Source organism: Dendrobates tinctorius, unplaced genomic scaffold, assembly GCF_039654945.1.
Source record: "Dendrobates tinctorius isolate UK_male_01 unplaced genomic scaffold, ASM3965494v1 ptg000155l, whole genome shotgun sequence".
NCBI classification, from domain to species: domain Eukaryota; kingdom Metazoa; phylum Chordata; class Amphibia; order Anura; family Dendrobatidae; genus Dendrobates; species Dendrobates tinctorius.
Window position 1 is genome coordinate 10500938 of NW_027361822.1, and position 18130 is coordinate 10519067.

Sequence of the window (18130 nt, forward strand, 5' to 3'; positions counted from 1 at the left end):
CGCCGTGCACACTTGTGCGCTACCTGTACATTTATTACTTTTCTGCCTGCACCGCAGCCGCGACGCCGAGAGTAAGTGGTCTAGAGGGACCCTATCCCTTGTCTCTGGGGCAGGATCCTGAGACTGTTTAGTAGCGCTCCCCCTGCCGAGTCCTGTGGAGTTAACAGGCTCTGGCATTTGTTCCAGCGGCTCTGTGAGGTAAGAGTTTGCTCCTGTACACACCGGGTCAGTGGTTAACCCGCCGGTGTTCACTTAGTGCTCCGCCATTACCGAGCAGCAGGTTACCATCTCTGCACGGTGGACCCCGGGTTGCAATCGCACTATCCTATATTTTATATTTAGTGCGATCCGCAACCCTAACAGCGAGGATGCGATTTTCTCACATCTAAGCATCAGTGTGACATCTGTATGGCAAGATTTTCTGTAGTGCTGTTGGCCCTGGTCGACAGTGACTACAGGTTTATAATTGTAGATATTGGGAATTTGGGACCTATGGAAGAACTGGAGACTCCAGAGTCTTCAATTCTTCCATTATGGGTTGGTGGCTGCGCATTAATCAGTTGGACCTATCACCCCCATGTCATCTTCCAGGGTCTACAATGGATGCAGTGCCATATGTGATGGTTGGAGATGAGGCATTCCAATTAACTTGTAACGTCATGAGACCCTATCCCCGTAGAGCCCTGAACCAATGTTGGAGATGAGGCATTCCAATTAACTCGTATTGTCATAAGACCCTATCCCTGTATCGCCCTGAACCACAGGCGCAGAATAATTAACTTACGCCTATCCCGTGCACGATGACTGGTGGAGTGTGCCTTTAGCATTCTTTGTGCAAAATGGCGAGTCCTGCAGTCAGCCATTCAGCTGAGTGAAGGCATTGTTAATGTGGTGATAAAAGCGTGTGTTGATCCTTCACAATTTCACCAGAATACATGACTGCTCCTCATCTGATGCTGATGAAGTTGTGTTATCAAATGTTGTGCTCCCTATTCCACATGTAATTCCTCCCCGTCATCAGCCCTCTGGAATAAAAGTGCGTGATGTGTTCACCACGCATTTTGTTACACCAGTGGGATCTACTCCCTGGCAAGAGAATGCCTTATCTATGTAGTGTATTTGTTTTTGTTTCTTAAAAGCATTATTGAGATTTTTTGTGTGTGTGTTTTCTTACTGCTATCATGTTTGATTTTGCGAAAGCTACACATTACCTACCATGTTCTAACATAAGCAACCACTCATATAGAATTAACTGGTTTACAGTAATTATTGCATTTTTTTTTTGTTTAAAAAATAAATGACCATATTTTTTCCATATGGCATAATGTGCACATCAAATTTGCCAGAAATTATATGCAACATAAAAGTTAAATAATAGACCAAAAAATATAAGCCAGTCACAAATTTAGTGACAAAAATTCAAACCTACAAGTGATGGTAGGTCGGGGGTGGGGAAGGTTGGATTCCTGCTTGGCTGTTGGGCAACCTCACTGTCACCCAGTGTGCTGGCAGAAGTTGCTTGTGGCTGTTGCATCATGGCAGGATCCTGTTGTGGGTTAGAGTAGGGGTAAGCTGTATATTGTTGTGGGTATTCCTGACTGTAGGGCTGCCCAATTTGAGCATAACCCCCAATATGGCCATGTCGACCATACCCATGTTGGGACCAGCCTCCAACATTGGGTCTGGTAAAGTGAGAAAAAACTTTGTCCAGCTCCACAATATAGTGAAAAATATTCTTTATTCACTCAATAGAAATGAGGTTTAAAAGCCAGCATGAGTTACAAGGCATGCGATCGATCTACGCGTTTCGAGTGGCTAAGCACTCTTAATCATGATATTGAAAACGCGTAGATCGATCGCATGCCTTGTAACTCATGCCGGCTTTTAAACCTCATTTCTATTGAGTGAATAAAGAATATTTTTCACTACATCGTGGAGCTGAACAAAGTTTTTTCTCATTGCCTTGGATTGTGCGCTTTGACAAAGCGGTCTCGTGCTCCAATGTTGGAATGCTATGTCTGGTGAGCTGGATTTGTATCCTGTCTGGTAAAGTGGCCATATTGGGCAGGTGTGCTCTGGGCCATATATTGGACCTGTTGAGGCCAATCTTGGGTTGGGGCGGGCTGCGGCGGAGGTGTAGGCATCCATGGAGGAGGAGGTTCAGAGCCTGATTGACCCTGCACTTCTTGTCTTCCCAGCATTTGTATTTGGTTATGACTTGAAAGCTGCCACCTTTCAAAAAATGCAAATAATGGGTTGGGACTCTTGGGTGGTGTGCAAGCGTCAATCATTATCTGGATTGCCCCTCTGGCACGCAGCCTGAACTCACGGGGAATTGGCCTCAGGTCCCGTTCTAGACTGTGGGCGTAAGCCTCCTCCCCATCATCATGAGCAGCTCTCGCCAAGTAGTCTAAGACACCACTGTCTACCTGCCTCCTGGTTCCAGTAGCTGCTCCTTCTCTCCTATGCCGGCCACGTCGTGAGATGACCGGAGCCTGGTGAGAAGTATCCAGAGGCAAGGTGGGGCTACTACTGTTGCCCTGGTACTCTGGATTTGCATCCTGGGTTGCAGATGCCGGTGGTGGTTGGGTGCAGCTTGAAGGTGCTGAAGAAGGGCTAGCCCCTTCAGCACCATCACCCACTAGATCTATCTGAACCTCAGAGTTGGAACCTGACTCCCTCTCCGTAAGGTTTGACTCCGTTCTTTATCAAATTAAAAAAAATTACTATTTGATCTGAACCGCATGACTAGAATGCTGTTTAAAGGCATGCACTTACGGTCTCAGATCCATAACAGGAGCTAGGAAATTGAGCCTGTCAAAGTAGATATATTTACGCTTTGTGGGTGCGGCATCTCCACTCCTGGCCCGCAGCTGTCTCTCCCGCCTATATTGGTCCCTACAAAATATAATGACACGTCACTCCTCAAATTATGGTGGTGCCTGGATAAGGGTAACCAATCCTTAATCAATGTAAAAAATTAATCTGGCACTCAAAAAGATCAATGCTAATAATGAATATTTTATTTTATTTCAGAGGGCATAATCCCAAAAAACATGACGTTTCGGTCTATTCATTGACCTTCATCAGACGGTTTAAGATTGAAGCCCATTAGAAGAGAGAAATCACGGGAGAATCATGAATAGGTCATAGGAGACAATCTGATGCAGAAGCGCTGTGCAGTAACGGGTGGGAGCCGATGAAAAATGCGCTTTTTTTTATATTGGTCCTTACAGCTGCGCCAAAGTCTTGTCACATCAGTCACTGCAATGTAACACAAAACACAAGTGTTTAGTCAAACAATGTGTTTATATTGATGTGTTTATATTGCCTATGCAAATTGCCTCTTCAGAGAGCAAGAGGACTTGAACTCTATAGCGTCACCTGTTGGTAGTAGCGATCCTACAAGTCACAGGTGGGGCTATAGAGTTCAAGTCCTCTTTCTCTCTGAAGAGGCAATTTGCATATTAAATTTCTCAGAGGAGCATTGCATGGCGAATAAGCCTCCTTACCTTGACAAGCCCGAGCTGGTATGTCACTCTCCATAAGGAGAAATCTTACCCCTTAGACCTTTATATTGCCTAAATATTCAGACATTACAATGTGGAGCAATACTTTGCAAATGTTAACTGTAAAGGAGGCCACATATTTGGACTACAATATATCATAGGAAGAGTTATAATGTTATTTTTCCTGACACATTTGATAATTTTACTTTACACATTTTAGCTTTATTGTACTTTCTAATTTGCTCTTGGGCCTCACAAGATCTTTCCTCATAATCCGGGAACATCTGGGTACAGATTCGTCTCCATGCTGCCTCCTTGCGTGCCCGGTCCGCATAGTGGGCGTCCCTCTGATCCCATAGTTCTGGCCTCTCTTTGACCAGAACTATGAGCATCTCTACAGTGATAAGCGTGAACATGATGGAGGAATCTGTGGAGGCGTTCTTCCTGGTTTCTTGTACTGGTTGCCAGTGAAATTTGCATGCCAAAGCTTCCTGACAATGCCTGATGCAATTTCCTGTCATCTGGAGAAGTCTATTTCTCGCAAGTCACACTTGTGGTCCGTGTGTAATCCGTTTTTTTCTCGCACCCATAGACTTGCATTGGCGAGTCTCGGCCGAGAATCGCAGCATGCTGCGATTTCCTCTGCACGTAGAAAACGGGTAAGAAAAAATCAGATGATCGGAGCTGCCCCATAGATTAACATTGGGACGAGTGCTATGCGATTTTTATCGCATAGCACTCATCCGTATTTCTCGCTAGTGTGACGCTGGCCTTAGGGTTTGGGTTGGGGTTAGGGGTGTGTTAGGGTTAGGTTTGTGGTCAGGGTTATGGTTGGAGTTAGAATTGGGGGGTTTCCACTGTTTAGGCACATCAGGGGCTCTCCAAATGCGACATGGCGTCTGAACTCAATTCCAGCCAATTTTGCATTAAAAAGTCAAACAGCGCTCCTTCCCTTCCGAGCTCTGCAGTGGTTTACCCCCACATATGAGGTATCACCATACTAGCTAAACATAAATAAGATATAAATCTGGTATCTCTGTAATCGCACCGACCCGAAGAATAAAGTTGCCTAATCACTAATACTGCACGAGGAACGGCGTAAAAAATAAAAACAATTCTTCACCTTTTGTGGATTTGTTCATTCTGCCTCCCAAAGATCACAGTAAGGCGATCACAGTGGTTTACCCCCACATATGGGGTATCAGCGTACTCAGGACAAATTGCACAACAACTTTTGGGGTCCTATTTCTCCTGTTACCCTTGTGAAAATAAAAATGTGGGGGCAAAAAGATCATTTTTGTGGAAAAAATATGATTTGTTGTTTTCACGGCTCTACATTATAAACTTCTGTGAAGCACTTGGAGGTTCAACGTTCTCACCACACATCTAGATAAGTTCCTCGGGGGGTCTAGTTTCCAAAATGGGGTCATTTCTGGGGGGTTTCCACTATTAAGGCACATCAAGGGCTCTCCAAATGCGACATGGCGTCCGATCTCAATTCCAGCCAATTTTACATTGAAGAAGTCAAATGGCGCTCCTTCCCTTCCAAGCTCTGCCATGCGCCTAAAGAATGGCTTTCTGCCACACATGGGGTATCATTGTACTCAGGAGAATTTGCACAACAAATATTGGGGTTCATTTTCTCCTGATACCCTTGACAAAACAAAAAAAATTGTGTCCGAAGTAAAAAAAAATGTTAATAAACTTTTTGAATGTGGTTTTGAGTACCTTGAGGGGTGCAGTTTTTAGAATGGTGCCACTTTTGAGTATTTTTTGTCATATTGACCCCTCATAGTGACTTCAAATATGAGGTGGTCCCTAAAAAAATGGTTTTGTAAATTTTGTTGAAAAAATGAGAAATCGCTGGTCAAATTTTAACCCTTATAACTTCGTGACAAAAAAAATTTTCTTTTCAAAATTGTGCTGATGTAAAGTAGACCTGTGGGAAATGTTATTTAGTAACTATTTTGTGTGACATATCTGTGTGATTTAACGTCATAAAAATAAAAATTTTGAAAATTGCTAAATATTAGAAATTTTTGCCATATTTCCGTTTTTTTCATAAATAAACGCAAGTCATATCGAAGAAATAACTAACATGAAGTAACATATGTGACGAAAAACAATATCGATTGATCGATTGTACGGCAGATAATCAATAATAAAATTAATCATCAAAAACACAAATGGTCTAATAATTCTGCACACAGTGTACGTAAAGACATGCAATGCAATGCAGTGTTGTTTTATGTTAGTGCACCTTCTGGAAACATCATGGAATTTTCTGTCGTATTTTGCGTCCTATCTTGTCTCTCTGGTTCTGACACTTCTTTTTTTCATCTTTTCTGGTCACTTGTCCGCTTGTCTGTCCAGTGAGTGTTGTGTTTGCATTCATGTCCATACCTCCCTATGTATTCCAGATTCTGTTCCAGCCAGCTTCGGAGACTGGGCCGGATATTACATTGTATTTAGTGGTGGTCCTTTTTTGTTACTGTCATGCTTTGAATATATCATCATTTATAACTGAGAACTCAACCCCCCGACCTACTGTCCTCTTCCACATCACTCTGCAGACTGTAAACCGCAAGGGTTGCCCCCCTCTTTTCCAGTCTGTGATTGTTAGTTCACAGTTATCTATATTTGTATGTAACCTCCTCACGTACAGCACTAAGGAAGCAATGGTGCTCTAAATAGAAGAAATAATTACATGCACATGACTCGCCCCCAGAGACCGTGGGGTACTCGGGGCCGGGCCCGTTGACTACAATGGGAGATGTCACAGCGGCAGTTACCCGGTCCGTGGCCTCAGGCGGTCAATGTAAAAGGGGTAGAGTGATGGGGATAAAGTTGTTGAGATGATTCGTGACGCCACCTGTGGTTTCTGGTCAGTTTTACCAGCGCTGCAGGGTTGCTTCTCTGGGACAGATGGAGTGGTGCAGCAATGATGTTGAAGCTCCCCACAAGTGGAGCTGTATTCCCAGGGCAGTGTAGATGAGGTTGGCAAGTGGGGAGATGGTGCAAAGAAGCAGATGTAGCAGAGCCGGGTGTAAGGCGCAGGAATAAGTGGAGGACACACGGGCATGTCATTCCAAAGCTTTACTCACAGTCTGTTGCGCATACAGGTGCCCACTTCAGTGCCGTGTCCTCCAGGTCAGGGGCTCAGCCAACTCCCAGGCAAGGTAAAGTACACCTTTCCAGCACTCCTCCAATATGTTCCTTCTCCTTACGTTCCGTACTAAACTATCTTCCTTATGAAGAATCAGGCTTTCTATGGCTCTTTCCTGTGCCAGCAGCTCCAGGTCACAGGAGTCTGCTGCAGCACTTCCTTCTCTCCATCCCTCTCAGGGGATCTTCTCTCACAGACTGACCTTTGGAAAATACTAAAACCCTACTTTATGTCAAATAAATACATAAGTAAATAAATTGGTTACTCTGCTTCAAATAGAGTGAAGTGGAAAGGAAAACTAAATTAAGAAAATGAAACGGTGAAAATAATCTAAAATAGGCATAGGTATAGATGAATACGACTAAAATATCTACCATAGGCATAGTTATAGATTAATTTGGCACATAGGGTTTTAGTATGCACCGGTGTTGGAGTGTGGTCAGGTGTCTCCACCTTACCTGGATAGTGGGGTACCACACCTTAAGAGGAGGTGCAGTACCTCTGTGGCGACTGAACCCTCAGGGGCGCCACACACATTACACACAAATTATGTAGATGTAAAATTAAACATGCTTCGTACACACGCGGCTCTGCTCCATACACTTCGTATATACATGGCTCCGCTCCATACACCTCGTACACACACGGCTCCGCTCTGTACACCTTGTATACACGCGGCTCCGCTCCGTACGCGTCGTATACACATGGCTCCGCTCCGTACACCTCGTACACACACGGCTCCGCTCCGTACACCTCGTATACATTCGGCTGCAGTCCATACACCTCGTACATACGCGGCTCCGCTCTGTATACCTCGTACACACGCTGCTCCGCTCCGTACACTTCGTATACATGCGGCTCCACTCCATACACCCCGTACATATGCGGCTCTGCTCCGTATACCTCGTACACATGCTTCTCCGCTACGTTCACCTCGTACACACGCGGCTCCGCTACGTTCACCTCGTACACACGCGGCTCTGCTGCGTACACCTCGTACACACGCAGCTCTGCTCTGTATACCTCGTACACACGTGGCTCTGATCCGTACACCTCGTACACACGCGGCTCCGCTACGTTCACTTCGTACACACGCGGCTCTGCTCCGTACACCTCGTACACACATGGCTCCCCTACGTACAACTCGTACACATGCGCCGCCGCTCCGTACACCTCGTACACACGCGGCTCCGCATCGTACACCTCGTGTACACGCGGCTCTGCTCCGTACACCTCGCACACACATGGCTCGGCTACGTACAACTCGTACACATGCGGCGCCGCTCCGTACACCTTGTATACACATGGCTCCGCTCCGTACACCTTGCACACACGTGGCTCCGCTACGTACACCTCGTATACACGCGGCTCTGCTCCGCACACCTCGCACACACACGGCTCTGCTCCGTACACCTCATACACACACGGCTTCGCTCCGTACACCTCGTACACACACGGCTCCGCTCCGCACACCTCGTACACACACGGCTCCGCTCCGTACACCTCGTACACACACGGCTCCGCTCCGTACACCTCGTACACACACGGCTCCGCTCCGTACACCTCGTACACACACGCTCTGCGCCGTATACCTCGTACACACACGGCTCCGCTCCGTACACCTCGTACACACACGGCTCCGCTCCGTACACCTCGTACACACACGGCTCCGCTCCGTACACCTCGTATACACGCGGCTCCGTTCCGTACACCGTGTACACACGCGGCTCCGCTCCGTACACCTCGTACACACGCGGCTCCGCTCCGTACACCTCGTACACACGCGGCTCCGCTCCGTACACCTCGTCCACACGCGGCTCCGCTCCGTACATCTCGCACACACGCGGCTCCGCTCCATACACCTCGTACACACGCGGCTCTGCTCCGTACACATGGTACACACGCGGCTCCGCTCCGTACACCTCGTACACACGCGGCTCCGCTCCGTACACCTCGTACACACGCGGCTCTGCTCCGTACACATGGTACACACGCGGCTCCGCTCCGTACACCTCGAATACACGCGGCTCCGCTCCGTACACCTCGTCCACACGCGGCTCCGCTCCGTACATCTCGCACACACGCGGCTCCGCTCCGTACACCTCGTACACACGCGGCTCCGCTCCGTACACCTCGTACACACGCGGCTCCGCTCCTTACACCTCGTACACACGCGGCTCCGCTCCGTACACCTCGTACACACGCGGCTCCGCTCCGTACACCTCATACACACACGGCTCCGCTCCGTACACCTCGTACACACACGGCTCCAATCCGTACACCTCGTACACACGCGGCTATGCTCCGTACACATGGTACACACACGGCTCTGCTCCGTACACCTCGTACACACACGGCTCCGCTCCGTACACCTCGTACACACGCGGCTCTGCTCCGTACACCTTGTACACACACAGCTCTGCTCCATACACCTCGCACACATGCGGCTCTGCTCCGTACACCTTGTACACACACAGCTCCGCTCCATACACCTCGCACACACACGGCTCCGCTCCGTACACCTCGTACACACACGGCTCCGCTCCGCACACCTCGTACACACACGGCTCCGCTCCGCACACCTCGTACACACACGGCTCCGCTCCGCACACCTCGTACACACGCGGCTCCGCTCCGCACACCTCGTACACACGCGGCTCCGCTCCGTACACCTCGTACACACGCGGCTCCGCTCCGTACACCTCGTACACACGCGGCTCCGCTCCGTACACCTCGTACACACGCGGCTCCGCTCCGTACACCTCGTACACACGCGGTTCCGCTCCGTACACCTCGTACACACGCGGCTCCGCTCCGTACACATGGTACACACACGGCTCTGCTCCGTACACCTCGTACACACACGGCTCCGCTCCGTACACCTCGTACACACGCGGCTCTGCTCCGTACACCTTGTACACACACAGCTCTGCTCCATACACCTCGCACACATGCGGCTCTGCTCCGTACACCTTGTACACACACAGCTCCGCTCCATACACCTCGCACACACACGGCTCCGCTCCGTACACCTCGTACACACACGGCTCCGCTCCGCACACCTCGTACACACACGGCTCCGCTCCGCACACCTCGTACACACACGGCTCCGCTCCGCACACCTCGTACACACGCGGCTCCGCTCCGCACACCTCGTACACACGCGGCTCCGCTCCGTACACCTCGTACACACGCGGCTCCGCTCCGTACACCTCGTACACACGCGGCTCCGCTCCGTACACCTCGTACACACGCGGCTCCGCTCCGTACACCTCGTACACACGCGGTTCCGCTCCGTACACCTCGTACACACGCGGCTCCGCTCCGTACACCTCGTCCACACGCGGCTCCGCTCCGTACATCTCGCACACACGCGGCTCCGCTCCGTACACCTTGTACACACGCGGCTCCGCTCCGTACACCTCGTACACACGCGGCTCCGCTCCTTACACCTCGTACACACGCGGCTCCGCTCCGTACACCTCGTACACACGCGGCTCCGCTCCGTACACCTCATACACACACGGCTCCGCTCCGTACACCTCGTACACACACGGCTCCAATCCGTACACTTCGTACACACGCGGCTATGCTCCGTACACATGGTACACACACGGCTCTGCTCCGTACACCTCGTACACACACGGCTCTGCTCCGTACACACACGGCTCCGCTCCGTACACCTCGTACACACGCGGCTCTGCTCCGTACACCTTGTACACACACAGCTCTGCTCCATACACCTCGCACACATGCGGCTCTGCTCCGTACTCCTTGTACACACACAGCTCCGCTCCATACACCTCGCACACACACGGCTCCGCTCCGCACACCTCGTACACACACGGCTCCGCTCCGTACACCTCGTACACACACGGCTCCGCTCCGCACACCTCGTACACACACGGCTCCGCTCCGCACACCTCGTACACACACGGCTCCGCTCCGTACACCTCGTACACACGCGGCTCCGCTCCGTACACCTCGTACACACGCGGCTCCGCTCCGTACACCTCGTACACACGCGGCTCCGCTCCGTACACCTCGTACACACATGGCTCCGCTCCGCTCCGTACACGTTGTACACACGCGGCTCTGCTACATCCACCCTGTAAACCCCTCCTGACCCCACACAGAAACTTCCCCTCATCCAGCACCATGACAACCAGCACAGCAGAGTCCTGCATACACTGAGGCCCCTGATCATGTGACCCCTGGCTCCTCCCCTCCTGTGACCTCATCCCAGGTCCTGTGCGCACAGAGCAGCCATATATGTGGAGTGCGGCTCTGCAGGTGGAGGTAGGTGCCGGAGATTCCCCATTACTGGGCTGCACAGGGGGCAGTAACCCCTCCATTCCCAGAGATAGCGCCCCCTGCAGGTGGAGGTAGGTGCTGGAGATTCCCCATTACTGGGCTGCACAGGGGGCAGTAACCCCTCCATTCCCGGAGATAGCGCCCCCTGCAGGTGGAGGTAGGTGCTGGAGATTCCCCATTACTGGGCTGCACAGGGGGCAGTAACCCCTCCATTCCCGGAGATAGCGCCCCCTGCAGGTGGAGGTAGGTGCTGGAGATTCCCCATTACTGGGCTGCACAGGGGGCAGTAACCCCTCCATTCCTGGAGATGGCGCCCCCTGCCATGTGTATATGGACAGTAATAGAGCGCTGGCTGGGCTCATGTATACAGGGGAGGGCGCTCTGGTTTGGGGGCAGATGACGCTTTCTCTCTGGGGTGGAGATTGCAGGGAATAATGGAAATGTTGGGTTTTTCTCCCCATAGAAATCTGGAGAATCTGTCATGTCCGGAGTCTTGGCTGTGATAGTTTAGGCTATCGGGACGATCTTCTGACTTCGGCCCTTTCTCTGAGTTTGGCCCCAGATCCGTGGTGACTGGGCCCATTGTGTCCTGACTGTGACTCCTCAGTAGCCGGTTTCTAGGGCTGAAGCTGGAGATAATATAACGGGAAACTGTCAGGATGATCGTGCGGTTTGGGGTTCGTTTCACTGATGATTACTGTAGGGTGAAATGGAGAGAACCGTCCACCAAATGTTTCCTGTTGCACTGGATCCATGATGCAATCGCGGCTGCAGAGCGGAATTACGTTTTTAATTTTTTTTTTTTTTATTTCACCTCAAGGTTGCAGAGATATTAGCAATCAAAGTACTTGGCGCCTAAAGGGTTAACACCCACTCTGCCCTATGAACAGTTATCAGGCTGTTTTCACTGACGAGTTGAACTACTTTTTCTTGTATGATGCTGACCAGGGCAGGTATTGGTGAGGGGTGGGTGGGCCGCTATGGGCAATTGCCAAGGGCATCCATCATCTGGATTTCAGACTACCCGGCACTGCCGCCGGCACTCGGATCGGAGTGCTCAGCTGCATAGAAATAAATAGAAACACGAGAAAGAGGATTATTATAGAAAACAACTTAAATTGTAGTTGCTCATTTAGTCCAACCTATAAATCCATTTTTCTTTTTGTAAAATCCGTTTATTCCAGTTACCCCGACGCACTGAGGGTAGAATGACCTCAATTACACAAAATGAAAATGTGTCCAAACTACCTTGGTGTACTTCCCTAATATGTTTAGAAATTGGGGTATCTCTAGCATGATGGATATCCCCTATATCAGGTGAGGAATTTTTTTTCTGCTAAGGGCCATTTGGATATTTATACCATCCTTCGGGGGCCGTACAAACTCCGCCCACAAAGTACATCCTGACTCTGGCACTGGTGTCAGGACTTAATCTTTCATTGCATGCCCTTCAGTGTTCAGTAGTGAACACTGTGTGTGTGATAACAGAGCATGAAGAAATTAAGTAGCTGGTGGCAATCAAAATACAACTCCCTGCCAAAGCACTGCAGTCCCTGAGAATCTGCCCGGGGGCCGGATAAAAGGTCATTAGGGGCCGTAAATGGCCCTGAGGTTCCCCACCCCTGCCCTATATGATCACCAATGCGTCTCCTCAATTCCCTTTTAGTCTTACCGACATTGTTCCTGTCCTTTGAACTTTTAAAGAGGTACACGACTCCCGTTGCTTTACAATTGGCAAAATGCCTGCTTTGGTACGTCCTACCCGTTGAAACACTGGAGAAATCCTTCCCCACATCAATATATTTCAAAGCTTCCGACAAGGGGGGTAACATAATGATATCTATAGGGACATGTGCAATAGGATCCTTAATGATGGCTCCACCTATGGGAAATTACAGAGGGATCCTACAGATGATTTTAATGATGAGCTCGGACTGATATTTGGCATCTTTCACTGTACATTACATGATTTCACTTATGTTTTGGATGTAAGGAGGCTTGAGGTTCTATATATCACAGCATCACCAAGAGTTAATACGACCTAGTTCTCTAGTCACGTGATTCTCTATATACTCCTTTCTGTCTCACAGAAACCCATTAGGGATTTTGCCTCTATTTATATGGTCCCAGGAGGCCATCTTATTTATTTTATCTTTTTTGAGAATAAAGGCCCTTTTACATTTAGCGATGCACCAGCGATCCCGACAAGTGATATGACGCGGTCAGGATCGCTGGTGCATCGCTAAATGGTCGCTAGTGAGCTGCCACACAGGCAGATCTCACCAGCGACATAGCAGCGATACAGCAGACGATAGCTACCTTTCAGACGCGGCGCTCCTGACGTCCTCCGCCCGCCTCCACACGTCGCTCGTCGGCGCCACAGGAAGCCCCAGCAGGAAGCGCCCGACGAGAAATGGAGCTGCGCGATCAGCGGGGGAGGCGGTCGGAGGTATCATACATAGCAATATCGCTATAACGTCACAAAATCGGTGACGTTATAGCGATATTGCTAGCGATATCGCTATGTGTAAAACCCCCTTAACTCTGTTAAGGAAGACTAATCTCTACTAGTAGGAGCTTTATCATCAGCACCCGTTGTCACCTAGATATTAACCTTGATGGTTATCTACTTCGTGTAGAATCTCAAGACAAAGAAGAATTGTGCAGAAACAAGGCTATATAGGTCTAGCATCAAGAACTACTAAAGAAATCAACATTGATGTATTTGATTCCATCCATGTGAAAGACCTCTTATACTTTCTCACCTACTTGTTCATACCTTATTCACACCCGTCACCAAAAGGGTCCTATAGGGTGAGCAGGGAGAGCCGCCGAGGAGCGGGGGCCAAGGCACAGGTTATAGGGCTCCAACCTCCACTGGTAGGTAGTGGCAAGTAGGTCAGTGTAAGGGCAGGCACCCCCCCTATGGTGTTTTATCTCTTTTTAGTGGTGGTATGATGCAATATTCATATAGTGTTTGGTTAGAGGGATTTTAACATGGTATAATAACATTTGGAGAATTTTAAAGGTTTTTGTAAAGGTATTTTTCTGTGAAATTATTTGCGGCTACTTGACAGCCTAAATACATGTGCGGATTCCCTAACAAACAGGCATTCCCCATATGTATTTAGGCTGTCAAGTAGCCGCAAATCATGTAGCTGCAGCAATAGAAACTTCCGGTACGTGTGAACTTAGCCTAAATCTTTGAGCACTTCCAAATACTCAGAGGCCACCCGAGCATGCTCGGGGAAACCCGAACGAGTATATTCGCTCATCACTAATAAGGAGAAATGCAGACAAGGATACGGATTTGGAACCATGCATGCTAGGATAGGGATAAGGTGCCATGCAGACAAGGATAAGGATGAAAAGCCATGCAAACAAGAATAGGGATAAGGAGCCATGCATATAAGGATAAGGATGAAAAGCCATGCAAACAAGAATAGGGATAAGGAGCCATGCAGACAAGGATGGGGATAAGGAGCCATGCATACCAGGACAGAGATGAAGAGCCATGAATACAAGGATGGGGATAAGGAGCCATGCATACAAGGATGGGGATAAGGAGCCATGCATACAAGGATGGGGATAAGGAGCCATGCATACAAGGATGGGGATAAGGAGCCATGCATACAAGGATGGGGATAAGGAGCTATGGAGAAAAGGATGGGGATAAGGAGCTATGGAGAAAAGGATGGGGCTAAAGAGCCATTCAGAGAAGATGAGGATAACGAGCCATGCAGACAAGGATGGGAATAAGGAGCCATGCAGACAAGGATGGGGATAAGGAGCCATACAAACAAAGGATGGGGATAAGGAGCCATACAAACAAAGGATGGGGATAAGGAGCCATGCAGACAAGGATGGGGATAAGGAGCCATGCAGACAAGGATGGGGATGAGGAACCATGCATACAAGGATGGCAATAAGCAGCCATGCAGACAATGATGGGGATAAGTAGCCATGCATAACAGAATAGGGATTGGGGACAATGCATACCCAGCTTATACTCGAGTCAACACGTTTTCCCAGGTTTTTGTGTCAAAATTAGGTGCCTCAGCTTATACACGAGTACATATGGTATTTATTTTATTTTTTTAATGTGACGCCATTATACTGTATGGAGCACTATGTGAGAACATTATACAGTATGAAACACTATGTGGGGCCATTATTCAGTATGGAGTATTACCTGGGGCCATTATACAGTATGGAGCATCGTGTGGTGCCATTATACAGTATGGAGCACTATGTGGTGCCATTATACAGTATGGAGCATTGTGTGGTGCCATTATACAGTATGGAGCATTGTGTGGTGCCATTATACAGTATGGAGCACTATGTGGGGCCATTATACAGTATGGAGCACTATGTGGGGCCATTATACAGTATGGAGCACTATGTGGGGCCATTATACAGTATGGAGTATTACCTGGGGCCATTATACAGTATGGAGCATCGTGTGGTGCCATTATACAGTATGGAGCACTATGTGGGGCCATTATACAGTATGGAGGAGCATTGTGTGAGGCCACTACACAGTATGGAGCATTATGTGGTGCCATTATACAGTATGGAGCACTATGTGGGGCCATTTTATAGTATGCAGCATTGTGTAGGGCCCATTACACTTTTTCCAGGACTATGTAGGGGCCATTACACTGTATGGAGGACTATGTGCAGCCATTATACTTTATGAAGATCTATGTGGAGCCACTGCACTGTATGGAGGACTTTAAGTGCCCGTTATACTGTATGGAGCGCAGTGTGGTGATCACAGAGAATCATACTCTGATGGGGTCACCATTCTTTGTTGGGGAACTGAGGAAGGGGGGTACAGTAGGGTCATCATACTATGCGTGTGGAGGAGTTCACTGTGGGGTATCATACTGAGTTTGAGAGCACTTTTGTTTGCATCATACTTTTTGTTTTATTCTAGGTTTTTTTATCCTTTGTTATTACATATGTAAATTAGGCCATTGGGCCATATGCTTTTTACTGCTGTTTCAAAACATATATAATTCTAAAAGTTAATCATTTTATTTGATAAGGAAAAACTTCCTCAATTGTAGACATTTTTTTAACAAATATCTAGGTTGGCCTGCAACTTTCTGGAAGCTTTTCACGTTGGCCCTCTGTGTATTTGAGTTTGATATCCCTGCCTTAAAGGATTTGTTCTCATTATTATAAAGAGTTACAATTGCAAAGAGGTTGTAAAAAAACTTTGCAATTTTACTTTTGATTAAAAATCCTCTCCATTCTCAAGAACAGACCTTCACTACAATCGGTAGCTAGTATCTTAAGTTCTTTGATATTGGCTCTATAGCGCGCTAATGTTCAAGTTGTCTTTCTAATCTAAACCCTCAGTATTCAGGGCACTTTGCAAAAAGTAAGTGGGTTTTGGATTGCAGTTTGTGCACTGGGTCTCTAAAAGGTTCACCATCACTGGCCTATAATATCTGAGAGGAGTTTCTCATACATATTTGCTAAGCGGATTCAGACAACCATAATCTAATGTGTATGGGACCTCAAAGGAGTTATCCAGTGATGTCACAGTTGTTCACTTCCACATCAGTAGTGAACAGCACCAATGATGTAATGACTAGAGATATTAGATGGCTTAGGCCTGTTTCACACTTCCGTTTTTGTGTCCGCCAAACGGATCCGTTTCCGTTTTTTTTGACGGATCCGCGGTAACCGTAATGGAAGTCTATTGGACAAAAAAACGGATCCTGCAAAAAATGGCGGATCCGTTTTTTTACGGAAAACAACGGATTTTGACGGATTTGAAAAAACGGAAGTGTGAAACAGGCCTTATAGACGCCTCTCCATTAGTAATCCGTGGGCTTGATGTCACCGGACAATACAAAGATGACATCAACCCCACAAATATAAACCCCACTTGCCACTGCTAGAGGTCAAGTGGGAAGAGCTGGGCAAAGCTCCAGAATTGGCGCATCTAATGTGCCTTTTCTGGGCAGCTGCAGGCTGCTATTTTTAGGCTGAAGGGTATTTGCCGCGCTATCGTGCACATGACAGCGTGGCAAACACTGGATGTTCTGCTCCCCCATTCAAGTGAATGGGGTCCATGTTTGGGTTCGGGTCTGGACACTGTTCTGATATCCGAACCCGAATTTTTTAAAACTTTTCGGCCGGACCCAACATCCAGGGGTCTGCCCATCTCTAGTAATGACCCACACACCTCTTGAGACTTGTGTACAATCTGCAGTGGTTCACGTGTCCCATTCAAATGAATATATAAACTAGATCTTTATGTGTAGTCCATTAAAATGGAAAACAGGTATATATACTTGGCAAAATGTGGGGTTAGTCGCTCCGTAAAAAGCAGCACGTTTCGAAAGCTGTAGTGTTCTTAGTCTTGGTGTGTAACAGTTGTACAACCACGGCAGACTTATAAGTCCACCAGTTCACAGATGGTCTGTACAACACAGATCTCATATATCTAATCAGCTACATTACTAAATGCCTAGAGTAATTCGCCTATTTTCAGGATTTGATATGTTAAAAACAATCAAAAAAGAAACAAATACATATACAGTATATACCAACACTATATATATATATATATGTATGTGTGTATCACCAACCAATCACGAAGCATCTTTCATTTCAACAGAGCTGTTTAAAGGGAACCTGTCACCCCCCGCAGGCATTTTTAAGTAAAAGAGCCACCTTGTGCAGCACTAATGCTGCATTCTGTCAAGGTGGCTCTTTTATTTAGGGTACCTTGCACCGCAGAAATAATCATTTTTAAAATTGGTCAGACATACCTGATATTTGTCAGGGGGGCAGATCTTTCCCCATCTGACAGAGACGCCTCACATACGTCAGTCATGTATTCCTGCATTGTGTCTCCGCCTCCAAATCTTTATTTTCAAATCCTGGCGCCTGTGCCGGCTGTACTATGTATTCTTGGTTACCGTCGCCCGTCCTCTGTCATGACGTCGGCGGCTCCTGGATACCCGATGTTTACATTACAAACCAGCATCCAGCGTCGCTGGTCCTGATTGCTGGAGGGGCTGTCTTGTGACAGCTCACCAGCGATCAGCCTAACGATGTCCCAGCGATCCCATCATGTCAGATCGTTGGTGGGATCGCTGGGACATCGTTATGTGTAACG

The 18130-nt window shown here is 48.2% G+C and overlaps 2 protein-coding genes across 4 annotated transcripts in view; both read left to right on the plus strand.

Annotated features, from left to right (window-relative positions):
* Positions 1 to 18130, plus strand: part of LOC141051076 (uncharacterized) — a 188466-nt gene that overhangs the window by 155137 nt on the left and 15199 nt on the right. Inside the window, exon 1 of one of the 3 annotated variants that reach the window (XM_073547931.1) lies at positions 10841 to 10974. The exons of the other annotated variants lie outside the window; for them this stretch is intronic. The gene's annotated coding sequence lies outside the window, so the exon portion shown is untranslated. Of the gene's footprint in view, positions 1 to 10840; positions 10975 to 18130 lie in introns of those variants that run through there. 3 annotated transcript variants of the gene reach the window in all.
* The window catches only part of LOC141051117 (gastrula zinc finger protein XlCGF66.1-like), a 111476-nt gene continuing 104400 nt past the window's right edge, over positions 11055 to 18130 (plus strand). The window contains exon 1 of the mRNA XM_073548004.1: positions 11055 to 11232. The gene's annotated coding sequence lies outside the window, so the exon portion shown is untranslated. The remainder of the gene's footprint in view (positions 11233 to 18130) is intronic.